Below are 14,172 nucleotides of genomic sequence, written 5' to 3' on the forward strand. Positions count from 1 at the left end.
GTGAACCAACCATAGGTTCCAATCTGGGGTAGCTGAGCCTCTTTGGTTCCTCTCTGCTGTGACAAGGGGGGGGGGGGAAGAGTTTCTTGGCTTTTTCAATGGTTTGCATGCAGAGGGAGTGGGACGCAGTTTCCCTGGGTGTTACTGCTTTAACGAGGGGATGAGAGAGGGAGTTTGTTATTACAGAGGACCGGCAATGGAACTTGGGACCCCAGCCAAAGGCCAGGAGAATGGATACCCCAGCGACTGGTGACCCGGTGACCAGGAGGCCCACTCAGGACTCACAGCTGGTTCTGCCAGTGGGAGGACAATGGGCTGCAAAGAGAGGACCCCAGTGACCTGGCTGGAACCAGCCGGTCAGAGGGGTACAAAGGATGGCTGAGGGGAGAGGAGGCCCAGGCAACCCTGCTTACCTGGATAGAAGACAGTGGACAGAGGCAGGGCTTGCGGGGGAAGTGATATCAGATGCCCAGCTGGAAAGCACGTGGCTCAGGACTGGAGAGAGAGAGAGAGAGAGAGAGAGAGCAGAGCCCACTTGGATGCAGGACAGACCTAGATGTACTGTACTGAGGGCCCAGAGAGTTTTCTGTGCTGGGTTCAGATGTTCAATAAACCCTCCTGTTTTACACTGGAGGAGAGTTGCTCCAGTCTAGAGAACAGGGTTGCATTATTCCCTCTGAGCATTGAGGCCCCGGGGGTCCAGAGCAAGTGGACTACCTGAGGGGGCCCACAGCAAGAAACAGGCATGCTGAGGGCTCAGAGAGGTGCATTTCCAGGAGGCAGAGGAGCCTACAGCTTAACCCCCAAGAGAGAGAGTGGTCCTCTGAGAAGGGCTGTGACACTGAAGGGGGTTCCTCCCAGGGACTGCATGGGGCCAAGAGAGAGCACGAGTCCTGTGACAGGCCACAGGGAGGAATTTGTTGCCAAGGGAGCAGGGGACATGACGTCACTCACTCCTGTCCTGGGGAGCAAAGGAGGCTCAGGGAGATCTCGCTGTTCCATCTCGGCACATCCCAAACCAAGGCACAGTTGGCAGGATGTACACCAGGGAGCCCAGGCCTGAGATAACAGGGAAGCTGCTAGTCAGGAATGAAGAGCATCAGCAGAGCTCAGGGTCGAGCCCAGGGCTGGGCCAGCAGGTGACTGCAGGGCAGGAGTGAGGGGCACTGGCAGAACTGTGCAGGAGGAGCTTTCCTTTTCCTTTGTCAGTGACTAACAAGTACCAGATTCATGCCCATTAAACAGTTTAAACTCCATCTTGGTGCCCTGTTCTTAGCGGGTGCTGGGGGAGGTGGGGTACAGACAGCATGCAATGGAAAAGCAGGGAGGCCAGGGGTTGACTAGTTGAGGGAGGGGTGCTGACAGCTGGCTTCCCCAGGAAGGGACAGCAGGTTTCACTGGCCGATGAATGGGGAGGGGAGGTTACATGTCATGCAGAAAGTGGGGCTGTTACAGAGTCTGGCTCAAGCACAAGCCATAAAAACTCAGGTGTCCAGCCCTCAAATTCCCTGGTGTTGGCCATGTTGGCAGCTGACGCGGCAGCAAAAGCTGGACCCAGGATGGGCCCCCCTCAGCCTGGGCCAATTGCTTTTCTCTTCCCTCCCATTCTTCTCAGCCTGCCCCAGGCCCTCTCAGGAGCTCCCTGCTCCGTAGATAGGAGAAGCCAGGATGGACCATCTTGTGCCTGCTACATTCAGCATCCCATGGACCCCTCCCATCCTTTCTGGGGAATCAGAGCCTCCCTTGCGTTCACCTGTCCACCATCAGCAACGAAGAGAAGAGCAAGGTGGCAGAGCCCTGAGCTGCTTGCGTGTGGAAGGCGCAGGAGCCCTGTGTCATGGGGGGAGGGGGGGCGAGATTCTCTTCTCCCTGCCACATTCCATGGGGGTTATGTGGATGTGCCGCATTAACACCCCTAAAGAGCAGGGATGGCATTAGGCACTGAGGTGGGGCCCCAGAGGCTTGGACACAGTGGCACACATGGCAGGGTGTGTGCGAGATGCAGCGTGTTGGAATGGCACCGGAGGGAGCTGTGCATGGTAGCGCTCGCTCACATTGCCTGCTGCTCGCAGGCCCATAATAAAGTAGCAAAGCATTTCATGGGTCTAATAAGGAGTAGGGAAGCCAGAATTAGCAACTCAGCCTCGTGCCCTGTCAGGGGAGCGCAGCACCAGTCCACTTCCAAGGCACTCTGGTGGGCTGAGCCGGCACCCAGAGCCTGCCTTCTCTGGTTAGTCACAGGGGCAGCGCCAGCAGCGGCGCAGATTTGGCAACCATCTGCTCGCCAGGGCCCAAGCTGCAGGAGCCAGGCAGTGGCGAAACTGGGACAGCGACCTTCCAGGGCAACACCAAGGGAGCCCCACCCAGGCACGGGAGGATGCAGGCCATGAGCCAGAAGAGAACAGGTGTGTGTGGGAGTATCTGAATTGGACAAGAGCAGGACAGGACAGAACTGAGTTCGGTGCACCGCTGGGCCAGGGTGCTGAATGCTGAAAGACACAAGTCTAGTGAGAGGGAGACAACAGGGGGAACAAGACAATGCAGCCTGGTAATCCTCATCTGGCTTAGGGACTTCTCTGGCCTCCATCACTTCAGTATGTGGGCACCTCACCGTCCGTCTCATCTGTATCGCCACAGCCCCCTGGGCAGCCAAGCAGGGCTGTTGTCCCCATGGGAGAGAGATGACACGACTGGCCCAAGCTCACACAGAGTCTGCAGTGCACACAGAAACTAAACCCAGGTCTTAAGTCCCAGTGAGCACCCTAACCACTGGGCTATCCTTCCCCATGAGTGCAAGCCCCCACCATTCCTCTGGAGCCCATGTGGGTCCAGCAGGGGCTGCTCAGAGCCAGGGCTAGATGCTAGAACCAGGCCAGGAGCTGAGATGGAACCCAGAATCAGCTGAGGTGGCATAGCAAAGAGACAAAGACAAACAAAACCCAAGGGGGCCAGGGAATGAAAGGAACTTTTTCCAGAAAGATAACATGACTCTGGAAACTGGGGCTATAAGAAAAACAACCAACATGGGACATACAATAAAATTCACAAGAACTGGTGACTGAAATATTTTTGACCCCTGAGTAATCTGACCTCCTTTTAAAAAACTCATTGACAACGAAAAAGAAGGGGAGATAACTGGGAAATCTGAACCTAGTTTTCAGGGCCCTGTGCATCTCCAGGCCACAGAATTTGCTCCGAAATCCACCCTTTGCAACCATAAGCGCTGACTTCACCTCTGCCCCGTGGGTACTCAACCCCACTCCTGGCCCTGCCCCTACCCCACCTCTTTACCACCTCCACCACCGCACGCTGCATCCCCACTCCTCCCCCTCCCTCCCAGAAAGTCCTGAGCACTGCCAAACAGCTGTTAGGTGGCAGGCAGGAAGTGATGGGAAGGGGAGGAGCAGGGATGTGGCGCGTTTGGGGAAGGAGGAGGCGAGAAGCGGGTGGGGGCAGTGGGAGCTTGTCTGCTGTTGGGTATAGGTCACCCGCTAATTTTTCCCTGTGAGTGCTCCAGTCCCACAGCACCCACGGAGTCAGCACCTAGGTTCGCAACTGAATCATGCTCCAGAATTAATTTTGCTTTAAAAAAAATCCTCATCCTTATATAGTCACAAAGAAAACCCTTAAAACATGACCCAGCCTTATGGTGTCTGCCTGAGTTTGCAGAGAGCCCCAAGCGATAGCTGTTCACACATGCCCCTTTACCTCACCAGATATTAACTCTGAAACATGTCTACTAGTTCACACGTTCAGCAGAAACAGCCAACTAATGTGCTTATCCCAATATCTCAAAATTCCCCTCCACCTTCACACCACCATTGTTCTCCCCATGCACACACCCTAACAATTTTGTCACTGCAGGTGGATATTGTCAACACAATCTGCACCATATTAAAAAGGTGGGGGCCATGTAAAATTCAGAATAGTGAAAACACCATCTACGTCTGATGAAGTGGGTTCTAGTCCATGAAAGCTTATGCCCAAATAAAATTGTTAGTCTCCAAGGTGCCTTGTTGTTTTTGCTGATACAGACTAACATGGCTATCACTCAGAGAATAGTGAGACACACCAGCGGTATTTCCTGGCTGTATCTGTCATTGTACTACTAGAATTCAAAAGCAATAAAGCAAAGACCTCAAGTTTTTAATATTACCTAAGTGGATGCTGCGTTTTCAGTCTGCTTCACCAGGGGGCAGTGTCATGCACATTAGGTTGGACTTGCACAGCCACAGATCAGGTGGCATTCCCATGCACTTGGATATGGAGGGAATTGGCACATGTGCTTGGGGCAGCACATTTTCAGGGACGGCATTCCAGCCATCTTTTTTGGGGGGGGGGGGGGGGAAGGGCTTTGGGTGGCAAAAGCCTAGAGCCAGCCCTGGCAGCAGCAGCGCGTCGTGTGCGGGGGGGCTCCCTGGGGCCACTGCGCTTCGCACCATGGGGGAGCAGCACCCGCACCTTGTGGCTGGACCAGGCAGGCTCCGAACGGGGGACACTCAGGCTGGGGGCCACCTCACAGGGCACACAGAGCCACCTGCAGGTGCTGCAGGGCAGCTGCCCCCCCAGCACCGCAGCCGGGGCTGAGCAAAGTGGCCCGAGCTGCCCAGGGATTGCAGCAGGGTGGCCAGAAGCAGCAGAGGGGCCATAGAGGGTGGGGCGCTGCCGTGGGGGGCCCACGTCCCACTATCCAGGGCTCCACTCCCTCTGGGGCTACCCTCCCGGGTCCCGGCCACTCCTGGAGGCAGGAGCCCTGGCTGGAGGGACCCTGGGCTGAGGTGTGGCCTGGGAGCCCCACTGCTTCCCCCGACCCTGCCAGTGCTGGACTAGCTGGAGGTGGGGGGGGAGCGGGAGGAGTCAGCACTAGTGGCGGGGTGCCCAGCACTGGGGCAGCAGGGGATGCGGGTGGGGGAAGAGAAAGCCCAAGGCTGGGGTGGGGGGCAGCCAAAAATTTTTTTGCTTGGGGCAGCAAAAAACCTAGAGCTGGCCCTGGTCACTGCCACACCAATGGCAGCTTTAGGGACAGTGGGGGGGGGGGGAAGGAAGAGAGGCAGAAGAGTGAATGCAGAGCCAGGCCCTCACACAGCAAAGGAGAGTGTCACCAGCCAGGTCTGACTGTCTCAGCCAGGCAGAGTGGGCACTGACCAGGAAAGAACCTGGCAGCTGTTCGAGGAGAATGGAATCAGGAACAATAGGCAGCACTTGGCATTCTAAAGGAAGAGGCTGTGCCAAGGAAACGTGACAGCTTTTGGGAGAGCCGGGGCAGGATAACTCGGATTTTACAGCAGCATTCCAGACCATCCAGCAACACCTCACATGGCTTGGCTGGGCCCGATTCTGTACATCCTGAGCACCCCCTAAAAGGGGTCACATGCCTTCCACTCCTATTGAGTTCAGTGAGCACGACCAGGCCCCATGGATGGCCTGGGGCAGAAACCCACATCCATATACCCAGCTGGGGAAAAGGGGCCATGTGGGGATTGGGCGTGGGTCCAGTCTTGCTAACATCCTCGTTAAGGCTCTGTGGGAAGGTCACTGTGTGAATGCACAGACAAGACCACACAGGGCAGTGTCCCAGAGAGCAGGGGAGGCAGAGCTAATTCAAAGGAGCTGGAGGAAATGCCAGGGGATTCGCCCTGGGGCAGCTGCAGCCGACACAGCGGGAGCATACTTCTGGCCCGGGTGATGCCAGCAGAGACCTGGGGGCGGCAAGGGGAGCAGGCAAGTTAGGAATTTGTTGATGTTCTTCTGTCTGTTACAGCAGACCCCCAACCAGACTGGGGAAGGGCTGCTATGCACACACACGTACACACAGCCCCTGCCCCCAATCGCTTAGCATCTAATTTAAGACAAGACGCAACAGCGTAAGACACAATAGCTGGGGAAGGGGGAGGCAGGGCATGGATGGCATGAGGAGATGACGCAGCTTTCACAAGCCAAGGAGCCCGATTCAACGTAAACATCCCTCCTGCTGTACTGTGGCTTTAAATTAGCTTCCCAGCCCATACCTGTCCTCAGCCCATACACATAGCCCCAGCCTGTTAGACTCTCACCCCCACCCGACTTGTTTTGCACCTTCCAGCCCGCTGTCATAGCCTGAGCCCAACTTTGGGTGTTAACAAGCAGCCGCCTCTGCCTAGAGCTTTCTGGAGCTCTGCTTCCATTTCCAACTAGGTGAGTGGCTGCCAGAGACTGGAGCAGCGAGCAGGGCAATTTTGCTCACTCAGGGGCACTGGCATCATGTACCCAGGAGGTGACAGCCTGCTCTGGGTGGCACTTGGGCTACCTCTCCAGAAACAGTGGCTTCTCTTCTGACACTGTCTGACTAAAGAGCAACAGCCACTGATCAGGCCCCCAAGATGGACCTAAATAATAGGGCTGTGATATCAACCCCCAAAACTGCCTAAAAGGGATTGTTCATGGTGGTGCAAGGAGTAACAGACAGAGACCACAGGGGCACTAAGTCAGGATTGAGTGGCACTAGCAGAGCTGGGATGGGATAGAAGCACAGGGCTGGCATAGCAGGGGGCTGCAGGTTGGGACTAAGGGGCACTGGCAGAGGTCCATGCAGGGAACCCAACAGAGCTCTTCCAACCAAGTATCAAGCAGGGACCAACCCTACTTAGCTTGTGAGATCTGAGAACAGAGCTCAAGTGAGATGGCTGCAGATCATAAAGAAACCCCAGGAAAGAGCCTTTATTGAATCTAATAGCCTCAACATCAATCACGGCAGCAGAAAAAAGGAAACTCGGCTGCTGGGCTGTATTAAAAGAATGGGGAAGGGGAAATGCTGTTTTATAAATCAGTGGTTTGTTCACACTTCAAACCCTGCGCTCGCATCCTGTCCTTGTAGATGTGAACGTTGAGAACAAATGAGGAAAAGGCAGTGGGGATGGGTGGGGAGGGGGGAAATCAGGGTGGGGACATTACATATAGAGTTGGGGGTTGCTGGGGTCAGTGCATCTGGAACTGCAAATTATTCGGAGTGGAATTTGGCTGAGGTTTGCAAGGGTCCTGAAGGGTCTAGTGGAAATGACATGGTTCCTCCCTATCCCATAACAGGAGAATAGGAGGGAGTCTCAGCTGATAGCCTGTGGAACTCACTGCCACATGACACTTATGAGTCACATGCTGGAAAGGGAGTTAAAGGGACAGAGACATTTTGGGAGTCTGAGTAACACTGCAGAGCCTCCAAGGTGTATTAGGAGGCATTTTTAAGGGGGCCAAGGATGCTTTTGGTCACAACAAATCCTGCATCTTGGCAGGGGGGTAGATTAGATGATCCTTGCGGTCCCTTCTAACCCCATGGGTCTATGATTGGCTGAAGCAGAGGCAGGAGCCCAGCCTGTAGGCACTGATGGCTCTTCAGCAAGGTATCAGGGAGTCTGACTCCTGCTCTCACACCTGAAACCAACTGCCTTTGCACATGGAGCTTTGCAAACCCCTCCAGCAGCTGTCCCAAACCAGGGCAAGGCCTGTGCTGAGCAACAGACCAGCCCCAGCCAGCCAGTCTCTGACTTCAGTGAGCACTCCTGCCCCCTGCAGTCTAGCAGGGTGCTGGGGCTACTGGGAGGGAAAACCCAGCCCATGAACTCTGACAGGAACAATACATCCAAGCCATCACTGGCTCCCAACAACCACCCAACCACTCACAATATCCTAAGGGAATTCACCAGCCCCATCCACCAGCTGCTCCCCGTGAGAGACAAGCTGGGACACGGTGCCCCAGGAAGCAAGAGGGGAGACTGAGTCCACATGCTGCTTCCTGCCAAGTGGCCTGCAGCCTAGCACTGGCTCTGCAGCATCCCGGGCAGCTCAGACATGCCTCCCCAAAGTCCCAGGTAGTATTAGGTCCTCCATGAGCCAAGCCCAACTTGCACTTTGCAGGAGATACACATGTACCTGACCCCAGCACAGTTCCTGAGCACCGGGGCTTGCACTGAAGCGTGGCCTGTCTCGAGGCCAGGGCCGGCTCCAGGCACCAGCCGAGCAAGCTTGTGCTTGGGGCAGCAGATTCTATGGGGCGGCATTCCACCCAATCCTAGGGCGGCATGACTGCTTTTTTTGTTTGTTTGTTTTGGTTCGCTGATCCAGCTGCCCTGTAGGGGGCGGTGGCGCAGAGGAGGGGAGCGCCCTGCTGGGAGTGGGCTGAGTGCTCTGTCTGCCCCAGCTGGTGCCAAGTCTGCAGCAAGCCCGGCAGCCCGCGTCCTTCCCTCCCCACCGACTGGAGCGGCGAGGAGCCCACCCGGCAGGCGGCGCGGCAGTCAGGACCGCGTGGCAAGCGCCCCGCTGAAGCCCTGGCCGCCCCCTTCTCTCTCTCTCCCCCCACTCCTTACCCCTCCCCTCCGCTAGCTGGGGTACGTCTGCAGCGCAGGGAGTCCCCTGGCTCCGGCCGTGCAGCAGGTTGCCCCCCGCCCCCTGCTTTGCCGCTCCGGCCGCGCTGCACGGTTTTTTTTGTTTGCTTTTTTTCCTCCCCTGCTTTGCTACTCCAGCCACGCTGCATTTTGGGGGGGAGGGAAGGGAACGATTGGGGCAGCAAAAAAAAGCCAGAGCCGGCCCTGCTCGAGGCCAGAACTCATCATCACCTGGGGCTAGAATTAAGGAATGGAAGACATACAGAGAGGGGGAATCAGGCCAAGAAATAACCTCCCATTGCTGGGGGAGTCCCACAACTGCACAAAACTAAGCAGGGAAGGATCCTACAATGGCCAGGCTGGGGAGGACAGTGTGACCGAGTCAGGGTCCACCAACACCTGCTTCATTGGAGATTTAAGGCGAAAACAGCAACACACCTTTGAAACGCTGAGACCCCAGAGGGTCAGATTCAGAGTTGGCATAAGCTGGCACTGCTCCATTGCAGGCAGGGAAGTTGCACCCATGTACACCAGGTCCAAACTGAGCCCAGGCAGTCCTGCGGGGCTAGCATTAGGTCTGGGGATACCAGGGGCACTGCTAAAGATCTACCCTATCCTGTACTGTCTCTCTCCTCCCCAGGTGTAGCAGTGATTTCCAGGGCTCTGTGCCCCCTCCTCCTGCCCCAGCGAGCTGACTTCCCGTAATGCAGCTTGCTGGCGGACTTCTGATTCCTGGCTACAGCCTGACGTGCTCAGGTCAATATTTCTCCTCAGTGCCCTGAAATGCAATGTGCAGGCACCAGGCAACATGAACTGATGGGGTCTGTCTGGATCCCAACACCACGAAATGGGTTTTAATTTCAGAGGAGTGGGTGGGATGAGACCAATTTTCCAGCATCTCCAGCAGTGGTAGGGTGCTACCGTCCCTGACAGCGCACTCTTAAGGCTGAGCCACAGCATTTCAAGTGCAGGCCCTGCCCCACAGCCAGCACAGCCACCAAGGGCTACAGCAGGGAGCTCAGGCTGAGGGAAGGCATCAGGATGCAGGAGGGATCTGAGGCACTGGGGGGGGGGGGGTCAGGGAGGCCAGATCCCATCAGAGGTAGAGAGGTCAGATAGACGGTGTTAAAGGCTGGGGGGGGGGGTGTGAGGAGCAGGGGCGGCTCTACAAATTTGGCCGCCCCAAGCAATCATGCCCGGGAGGCGCCCCCGAGCCGCGGGAGCAGCGGACCTGCCGCGGCCGCAGCGGACCTGCCGCGGCCATGACTGCGGAGGGTCCGCTGGTCGCGCGGCTCAGCTGGACCTCCCGCAGCTGCGGACGGTTCGCGGGTCCGGCGGCTCCGGTTGAGCTGCCGCAGTCATGCCTGCGGGAGGTCCAGCCGAGCCGCGGGACCAGCGAACCGTCCGCAGTCATGCCTGCGGCAGGTCCGGTCGTCCCGGGGCTCCGGTGGACCTCCCGCAGGCATGACTGCGGCAGGTCCACCAGCCCAATCTGCCGCCCCCCCGGGAAAGGGGGCCGCCCCAGGCGGGTGTTTGCCCCGCTGGGCTCTAGAGCCGCCCCTGGTGAGGAGGACCACAAGGTTGCCCTGGCCCTACTCTCCAGCCTTTGCCCAGATGACCCTGCAGAGGGCAGGATGGAACCCCAACGCACCCCAACTCCACTGAGGGTCTGGGGCAGGAGCCAGGGCCTGACAACCTACAAACAAAGGTCAAGAAAGGGGTGGTTGCATCTGACTTTGTGAGATGGCTCCAGCTAGGGAGTCACAGGGAGAAAGGGGGATGCAGAACTCCAACCCCTCCCCCTTCACACATACATGGCCATCACATGTGCATCCCCACCCAGGAGCCAAACACAGCACACGTGGCTATATCACAGCTGTGAGCATGTGCAAGGCTCTGCTGGAGTAGATGGAAACCACCTCTGGGCAGCCAGCGCTGGGGGGCCTGGCTCAGCCCTCACCCCCTGTCGCTGCACCTGCTGGAGGTCAGCATGAGGGGTGGGGAGAGAATCTACTTGTTATACTTATAACCAGGGCCGGCTCCAGACCCCAGCGCGCCAAGCGCGTGCTTGGGGCGGCGTCCCGCGGGAGGCGGCTCTGGTGGACCTCCTGCAGACGTGCCTGCGGAGGGTCCGCTGGTCCCGAGGCTCCGGTGGAGCATCCGCAGGCATGCCTGCCGGAGGTCCACCGTAAACGCGGGACCAACGGACCCTCCGCAGGCACGTCTGCAGGAGGTCCACCGGAGCCGGGGTACCGGCGACCACCAGAGCGCCCCCCACGGCGTGCCGCCCTGCTTGGGGCGGCGCAAATTGTAGAGCCGCCCCTGCTTATAACATAACATATTCCCCTCCTGCCCAGCAATGGCTCCACGCCGGCCCGCCCCCCAGCTCCGCATGCTCTGCCAGCGGCACAATCCCACCGGTGCCCCCTGCCCGCCCCAGGAGGGCTGCCTGCGAGCCCCCTGCCCGCGCAGGCTGAGCAAGGCAGACACACCCCTGCACGCGCAGGCGGTCATGGCCCCAGATGCTGGCATGCTGCACCCACTCCCACACCGGCGCTGGCACAGCACGCGGCCCACGCACACAGACCCCCTCGCCCAGGGCGTGCCCCCAATGCTACCTGGCAAAACTTGAACACCCGCTGGAGCCCAGCCCCCCCCCGCACCTTCCCTTTATTTGTGACATTACCGGTTGTCATGGAAATTAGCGCCACGTCTCTCGCAAGGGGGTGAGCTAGGGGGAGGGGATGGAAAGCAAAACAGCTCGAGCTGGGCGCAGATCAGCCCTCAGCCCCCCGGATCCTGACCAGGGGGACCCCACCGCCCCCGCTCCGGCTGCGGAGTAGCCCCGCCTGACAGCCCGGGGCGCTGGCCCGTGGGTACCATGCCCCGATGGCTCCCGCGCGGTGCCAGCTCCCGGCCAGAGCGGAGCAGAGCATTCCCCCTCCCCCGCACATGCTGCACCGGGCGCCTGTAGCGAGCTGCATGGGAAGGAGCCGCTAGCGATTGGGGGGAGGGGGGAAGCTCTCCTGCAAAGTGCCCAGGCACCGCCGCAGGCTCCTTCCCCGGGTAACTTTGTCCGGGCACCCACCCCGCCCAATGCTCGGCTCCAGCCGCCTCCCGCTCCTCGTCTCTGCCCCGCCGCCGTCCCCCGGGAGGCGCAGCGAGCCTCTTGCAGCCTTCCTGCCTCCCGCACCGTGGGAGTGGGGGAAGACTCATACCGGAGTCACTCTGTCAGCGCGAAGGACCGGCAGCCGAGCACCTGTCCGAATTACAGCCCTCGGCTCCACACAGCGCTGCCTGCGGGGAGGGAGGCACACAGCATGCATAGCGCGCCCCCTCCCTCCAAATCGGACGAGTTCGCAGCCCGAGCCTAGCCCCGCGCCCCCGGCCGCTCGGGCTCACCTGCAAGCCTGCTCCAGCCGCGGGAAGGTGGCCGGATCCCTCAGCCCTGCCCCAAACGCTCAGGGGTCCTGTGCCGCCCGCCCACCCACCGTGCCTGGGCTGGGGGAGCCGGGCGTCACTTGGCGGCGGGCTCCTGTGGGGGGCCTGGCGCGGCAAACGGAGCCAAGCGCGCTCCGGGCACCTGGAGCATCTCCCTAGAGTTCAGCGTGGGAAAGTTACAGGGACTGGACTGATAGGGGCCCGCCCCGGGGCGGGGCCAGGACCCGCTGACGTCATCGGCAAACTTTAGGCTCCTCCCACTGATGGGGGAGCGGGTGCTGCCTGGACAGGGGCCCTCTAGCTCCCTCTGGGCAGCCACCGGTCGGCTGGCTGCAGAGGGCAGCGTGGGGCATCACTGGGCTGCCAGCACCTGTAATGGGGAGGGAGGTGCAGACCATGGAGAGGAGCCCTCCCAGGGTGCAGAACTCCACTGGGGGGCCCACAGACACTGCAGGTTACCCAGGGTGTTCCATAGGGTCAGAAAGGACTACACTGGTCATCCAGTCTGAGCTGTAGCAGGTGAGCTACACCTGCAGTGCCAGCATGCCTTCAGTGTCACTAGGGCACTAGTTCTGGTGCTGAAACATTCACCAGCCCTCCATAGCAGCAAAGTGCCTTACAAATGTGATCTGACTCACACCCCCAGGAGGCAGATTAGTTTTACAGAAAGGGAAACTGAGGCAATGAGCAGTGAAGGCTGCACCTTACCTCACTGCCAGAGCTGGGATTGGAATCTGGAAGTCATCCCTGGGGTCTAATCACTAGTTTATGCTGAATAGCCTCCCTGTTGTTCAATTAGGGCCTGAATCATAGAATCATAGTATTTAATCATCCTTAGGCCTTGTTTGTTATTTATGTCAGTAGTGTCCTGTGATCCCAGTCAGGACTACAGTCCCATTGTGCTTGTTATGTTATGTGGAAAGAGCCAAGGTTCCCCCAAATGGATGCCTGTTGCAGGAATAAAGTTGTGTGAATAACAGACTCTGGGCTCTGCAGCAGACTGAAATCCACACAGCGGTGGAAGCCTGCTTTAAACTGAAGTACTAGTTATGAGGAGGGGAAATCCATCTTCACATGGCATTTTCTGGGCAGCAAACCTGCTCTCATTTGTACTGCGAGCAGGGGCAGCTCTAGGAATTCCGCCGCCCCAAGCAGGGCGGCACGCCGCGGGGCGCGCTCTGGCAGTCACCGGTCCCGCGGCTCCGGGGGACCTCTTGCAGACGTGCCTGCGGAGGGTCCGCTGGTCCCGCGGCTCTGGTGGACCTCCCGCAGGCATGCCTGTGGATGCTCCACGGGAACCGCGGGACCAGCGGACCCTCCGCAGTCATGCCTGCGGGAGGTCCGCCGGAGCCGCCTGCCGCCCTGCCGGCAAAATGCTGCCCCAAGCATGCGCTTGGCGCGCTGGGGTCTGGAGCCGGCCCTGACTGCGAGATGTAGAATAGTGTGGCTAATGGTGGCTCATGGACACCTACAATAGCAGCCTGGGGCTAGGGTTCCCATGGGCTCTCAGGGAGGAAGGTTGTGTTACCCATCAGCCCATGGATGCTGCACCTCTGTCCATAGGTGGTCGCCTCACTGTCTCACAGCCTAGAGAAACCACCCTCGCATTTGCCTTGCCTTCTGCCTGGAAACGCCCCATTCCAAAGCCCTTGTCTCAAACATCTCTGCCCTAGCTCCTAAAAAACCACCAAAACCCAAAGCAAATTGGGCCCAGCTGGCCTGCAGCCTACTCTGGTGCTTCAGAGGGAACTCCCCTGGGTTCTAGCTTCCCACCATCTTCCATGTCAGCCCCAAGGCTAGAAGATTTAGAGGAATGGAACTCTCTGCTCCTCCTGTAGGTGAGCTGGGAAAAACCTAGCTCTGGCTATACTAAGGCCTGGTCTACACTACGCGTTTAAACTGAATTTAGCAGCGTTAAACCAATTTAACCCTGCACCCGTCCACACAACAAAGCCCTTTATATCGATATAAAGGGCTCTTTAAACCGATTTCTGTACTCCTCCCCAACGAGGGGAGTAGCGCTGAAATCGGTATTGCCATGTCGGATTAGAGTTAGTGTGGCCGCAATTCGACGATATTGGCCTCCGGGCGGTATCCCACAGTGCACCATTGTGACCACTCTGGAAAGCAATCTGAACTCGGATGCACTAGCCAGGTAGACAGGAAAAGCCCCGCGAACTTTTGAATTTCATTTCCTGTTTGCCCAGCGTGGAGCTCTGATCAGCACAGGTGGCAATGCAGTCCCAAATCCAAAAAGAGCTCCAGCATGGACCGTACGGGAGATACTGGATCTGATCGCTGTATGGGGAGACAAATCTGTTCTATCTGAGCTCCGTTACAGAAGATGAAATGACAAAGCATTTGAAAAAATCTCCAG

At 58.3% G+C, this 14,172-nt stretch overlaps 1 protein-coding gene across 2 annotated transcripts in view; it reads right to left on the reverse strand.

The window, feature by feature from the left end:
• Positions 1-11,969, reverse strand: part of CAMKV (CaM kinase like vesicle associated) — a 49,028-nt gene extending 37,059 nt beyond the window's left edge. Inside the window, exon 1 of one of the 2 annotated variants that reach the window (XM_039482775.1) lies at positions 11,757-11,969. The gene's annotated coding sequence lies outside the window, so the exon portion shown is untranslated. Of the gene's footprint in view, positions 1-413; positions 480-11,756 lie in introns of those variants that run through there. The other variant, XM_039482776.1, reaches the window with a different exon arrangement.
• Between the last annotated feature and the right edge of the window lie 2,203 nt (positions 11,970-14,172).

Source organism: Mauremys reevesii, linkage group 7 (genome assembly GCF_016161935.1).
Source record: "Mauremys reevesii isolate NIE-2019 linkage group 7, ASM1616193v1, whole genome shotgun sequence".
NCBI lineage: Eukaryota > Metazoa > Chordata > Testudines > Geoemydidae > Mauremys > Mauremys reevesii.